Here is a 6,000-nt window from a genome sequence, read left to right as displayed (position 1 = left end):
TTGTTTGTTTTTTTTTTGACGGCCTTTCAACCTGGAACAGGCCATGAAAGTGTAAATATTTCTATAACTACATTTTGTTTGAACGCTTGATCTTCCTTAGAAAATGTAATTTAACCAAAATCATTGTTATTGTACTTTTTGTTTGCACATTGTGTTTTTTGAAAAAAAAAGTTGCAGAAATAGATTGAAGTTGAAAATATTCGATTATTCTCTGTTCTTCATATCAAATTTTCTCAACTACTGATGAATGCAATTAACGTGTGATGAGAATTAAGAACAACCATGATCATTGATTTCCATGACGTCAGCATCTGATGCGGACGTGTGTAGAGTAGAACGTTTCACCGTGCGCCAGTACAGAGAACAAGCAGCTGCTCTAAATTTACATGCTAGGTATTTTTTGAAGAGTGCAACATTATATAAAGTCAACATCTTTCCATTTCAGATTTGCTGTCTAATGATTGAGCCGCACATGACTTTCATTCCTCGGTGACTTAACTATATTCTTTTATGACTAATCTGCTTTACATTGTGGAATCAGCAAGAACTTATCTCAGCCATTAGTAAAATCATAATTATGAAATGTTAACACAACGTGGTCATTCCCAATTTAGCTTGATGTTTAGAATGATGAAGTGTGTGTATATATTATGTATGCTGCCTTGTGTTTAAATTCCTCACCCATTTAAACAGTTTAGTGCCGTGTGAGTAGGGTTGCGAGCAACGGAGATCGAGTTAAGTTCAATTATTAAGGCAGTAGCGGTATGAGATTGATAGAGAAGCCAGGGAGCTAACGGAACTGATAGATCGGCTTCCGATGGACGTTGCATGCCGCTAGACCATCACTCATTCGACCAGCTCATTTCCTAATTGCTTCATTTGCATATCCGGGACAATGAAAACGCCCGGCCATTATGTTGGCGTTGTTTTGAAGCATGTTGTTGAGAATGGAAAATATTCTGAAATCATTTCGTTAAGTTGTATTGCACATCAGTCATAAGGATGCTAAAAAATTGCTATCAAGTGGAAAACACTGTCAACAGTCTGTTCGTTATAGTTGTACATCTATAAATTGCTAATCAATACTTTTGTATGGAATAAGTAAATCACATTTTCTTATTCTTGTGAGATGCGAAATGCCACTACATTGATCGAGCAAAACAGAAGTGAAAACAACGAGAGTGTAACAAGGGAATGAAGATTTAGTACGAGCGATTAATATTTTGCAGTCTTTCATTCCTGTCTGACTGCAGAGCACACTTTAATACTAAAATGCCCCGCCATTCGCGTGACTGCGCCATATTCATGGAACAGAAAAGGTTGGTGAAATGTCGGCGGGTCTTTGCACTTGTTCGTCCAGGCGAGTCCCTCAGGCGGCTGGCGCGGCAGGTGGTTGGGGGGAACTTACGACACAATTATCTGCAAAACGACCATAATGATGATTGGTGCCCGTACATGGAAGCAGGAGAGAATTCGAATAGACGTAATTAGTGTAGGCGAATTCAAGCAGATTCCGACGCGGAAGTGGCGTGGCGCACTAGTTTGCACCCCTTATTAAAGGTACGGCTCAATTTGAACCAAATATCTTTAGTACACGTTTTAATGTCAACAACTGCAGCACTGTTGGAGATGTTGTTTGGCGTACAAAACGTGCTCTTGTTGATGATAATATTCGATTTGTTCCGACAAAGAAGTGCACATTTTATAGGAAACAAAATCTTGATTCATGTTTAAATAATAGCTTTCCTTTTGTTAAGTAAATTTACGGTGTGTCAATTTGAATAACTAACGAATAATGAAATAAAATTATTCTATATTTTTCCAAGACATGGTGAAAAGGTTTGTGCTGAGGACGATCCATCTGCTTGTACAAACAATGCTGACCACTTAAATGTTTTATAGATATGTATATATCACTTAGCGTGTTCTTCAGGTTGGCATGCACCAACGTTCCCGACATGGACACCTTCATAAAACGTGGATTATGACATACGTCCAGGCAGCCAGTAAAAGAAAGAAAGAAAAAAAGAAAAACCCGCAAATACACACGCACAATTATTATGCGATACATCAAGACATTAAATACAAAAAAAAAGGTACGTGTTTTATAAATATAATATGATAAAAAAAAAAAGATAACTTGGCAATTCAACGCTCAATCCTGCGGGGGAAGCGCATGAATGGAGCGTTTAATTGCCAATTTTAGATTTTGTCACTATTCACTATACAATCATGTATACATGGTTAGATATATAGGCCCTACATTATGTTGATATTAATTATCAACGTATTGGCATTTACATATTGATAGTCCGAGAGAAAAATGAATAACAATGCATTTTACCCAAAACGTTTGCCGGATTTTCGGGGGCCTCCCCTTCATCAAGGCCTTGGTTGACGATGGCTGAACAAATTGTACAATAATGCATGTCTTCAGTATACGTCAACATTGCTCGCAATAAAATTGCGCTCATATTGCTTACAGCCTTTTCGCAACGCGGACGGTAGAGAGAGAGAGAGAGAGAGAGAGAGAGAGAGAGAGGAAAAAAAAAACCCGCTCAAAATCGCTTATTAAAATGGACCTCGTGACGTCTGAGTTACTGATCGGATCTGGGCCATTTTTGCGTCTGTTCAAATTGAAGAGAGCTACTTGATGCAATGATCCTGTATGAGTGTCATTTTACTTTGTGCAGGCTGCGTTTTCGTTTTCGCGTAATCTAAAGCTTCTTTGCAACACGACGTAAGAGAACGGCCACTTAAAGGGAAGGTAAACCCAAAGAGCAATGTGGATTGAGTGAAAGCAGCAACATTAGTAGAACACATCAGTGAAAGTTTGAGGAAAATCAGACAATCGATGCAAAAGTTATGAATTTTTTAAGTTTTGGTGTTGGAACCGCTGGATGAGGAGACTACTAGAGGATATGACGTATGAGTGGACAACAATACAAAGAAAATATAAAGGAAATTCAACAAAAATTCACTTTTCTAGAATTATGAAAGAGCAATGGACCAACCGCTTTCAGAAAGCAGGGGAATAATTGCTACCATTAACATATGTCAATATCAAGTTGATGGAATTTGTAATTTTCATGAAAAATGGAGTTTTGCAGAATTTTTATATTTTCTTGGTATTGTTGTCCACTCACACGTCATACCCACTAGTAGTCTCCTCATCTAGCGGTTCCATCACCAAAAGTTTAAAAATTCATAACTTTTGCATCGATTGTCCGATTTTCTTCAAACTTTCACTGATGTGTTCTAAATTTGTTGCTGCTTTCACTCAATCCACATTGCTCTTGGGGTTTATCTTCCCTTTAAAGCAATCGTCGTCTAAATAGTCCAGGCGCAGCGACCCAGAAAAAATGACTTCGTTCAACCCACCCCGCAGAAAAGGTTTGCCTGCATGAGGTGGTCGGTTGGACCCTCTGGAACACCCCTAGGTAGTATGTGATATCAAATAGTGGTATCAATGAAATTTTACAGGCCATTTTAGTTGCGACATGACCATATTCTTCGAGGAAGCGTCTGCGCACACTAAGACTACTGTACGTATACCACTATAGCACTGCTACAGGCGCCAATGCCAGTGGTGCGTGTTATAGTCTTAGCGTACAAAGACTTTTTCAGCGACAAACATCGGTTTTTGCCTGCAAACTAACCTTTCACGCTAAGCTGGGGACGGTGTAGTGTAGTTTCCAGACGTTTTTATTTCGTCTTTATTTCTCCGAGTTGAAGCAAGCCAAGTGAGAGTGCATACCCAGCGATTGTGACGCCCGAACCGTTTTTTGTGGCAGTCATTGAGCATGCACCCTCACTCGGCTTAGCGCAATACAGCGGGCTACTGCACAATACACAAGCTGTAACTCAGAGAAATAAAGACGAAATAAAAACAGCTAGAAATTAAGTCTAGGGTCGGTAACGCTTGTCGCTATTGGGGCACTGAAAATGACAAAATTATCACAGTTTTTGCATTTATTTCACGAAGGATTCATAGAAACGCCTTAAAACTATATGTGCATGTTGCTAGAGATGTCAGCAATACAATGGGATAATATTGTGCATGGTTACCATGGTAACCGGATGCCTACAGGTGATTGGTAACTCCCAAAAATATCTGAAATTTAGACAGGTTTGCTTCTTTTGCTTTTCGTGCACATCACTCATTGTAGATGAGCTCTACACTGTAAAATTAGTCTGGATAAAAAGGGAAAAGACGCCCAAGATTTTTCCCTCATTCTCTCCTCAGCATTAATTCATTACTGTACGTTTTGAATAAAATTTACATATCATGATATTTCATTTTATTCTATATATATATATATATATATATATATATATATATATATATATATGTGTGTATTCTTTTTTCTTTTCTTTTTTACAATAGTTAACGAACACAAAAGTACGCTTAATTCTTTGATGGATAATCCAGCGCACGTGTATATTCCTTCTTTAGAAAGGAATTTATCGGTATTCTTGAATAAACTTCCTTTAAGAACATAAACAATCAATTGCTTTCCTCTGCTCTTTTCCAGGATTGTTTTGAATAACCATCGCTCTGTAAATACTTGAAAGAGCTACTATAGAATATTGGCTTTGCTTTCTGTATTCATCTTATTTTTAAGGGAAATTTGTGTCCATACATTATTAAAAACTATATATATACATTTGCCTATGCTTTGAAGTCAAATTTGTGTTGAAAGTACGACGGATGCAACTTTTTCTTGCATTTTACTATTCGAAAATGATATCTTTCTTTCAATGGCCGTTTATTATGCCTTTGCTTACAAATTTTGCTGTAACTTGAGAATGCTTCAAAATATTCTTCACATATACCTGATGTCGTACACTTTATGCAGAAGGAAGGACATGCTTATTGAGCTTTTTGAAATTATGGGCTTTAGTTTTCGAGTTATTGACAACTAAATTCTGATTGGATAATACTGGTTGCCATGGCAACAGGGAAAACTTTTTTTAACGAAAATCAATAAAATATTGTGTGTGTGTGATTTTTTTTTTATTGCACTATAAGATTAAAAATAAAACAATGTTTGCAGCAGGAGGAGGCATTTGGGGGTTACCAGTCACCTTTAGGCATCCGGTTACCATGGTAACCATGCACAATATTATAACTTACAATGAATCCCACTGTATGGATGACATCTATAGCAACATATACATATATAGTTTTATGCAGTTTTGATGAATTCTTCATGAAATAAATGCAAAAACTGTGTGAGTTTGTCGTTTTCAGTGCCCCAAATAGCGACAAGCGTTTACCGACCCTAGTCTTAATTTCTAGCCGTTTTTTTTTCGTCTTTATTTCTCGGAGTTGCAGCTTGTGTATTATGCAGAAGCCCGCTGTATATATTGCGCTAAGTGGAGTGAGAGCACACACCCAGTGATTGCGATTCGGTCGTCACAATCACCGGGTATGCGCTCTCACTCGGCTTGCTTGAACTCTTGAAATAAAGACGAAATAAAAACGGCTAGAAACTACACTACACCGAACCCAGCTTGGCGTGAAAAGTTAGTTTGCAAGCAAAACCCTTGTTTATCGAAGAAAAAGTATATGCGTGCTAAGACTACTACAGGCAGCACTGGCACTGGCGCCTGTAGCAGTGCTATTGGTGCGTGTAATAGTCTTGGCGTGCGCAGACTCTTTTACTTTTGTTCCAACAAATCATGATGAAAAGTGGCCAGTAAAATTCTACTGACACCACAATTTGGAACGACATACTACCTGGGGATGCTCATAGAGGTCCCATCTACCACCATGTCTGGTTAAACCTTTCTGCGGGGTGGGTTGAACGAACTCCTTAATTAAGCCTCTTACAGGAATTAGCGCCTTGACTAAAACATCCGCGCCGCAAAACTAAAGCTCCTTATTATAGTGGATCTGCGACGCGAACGCTAAGACGACTAATTTCTTAACCTCCCGGATTGAACAAAGAAAACGGCTGCCTCGCGCACGAGCAGAGCGCCATCTCAGATCTAATT

The sequence above is a fragment of the Diadema setosum genome, chromosome 14 (assembly GCF_964275005.1).
Source record: "Diadema setosum chromosome 14, eeDiaSeto1, whole genome shotgun sequence".
Lineage (NCBI taxonomy): Eukaryota > Metazoa > Echinodermata > Echinoidea > Diadematoida > Diadematidae > Diadema > Diadema setosum.
Note: the sequence above shows the minus strand (reverse complement) of the source record.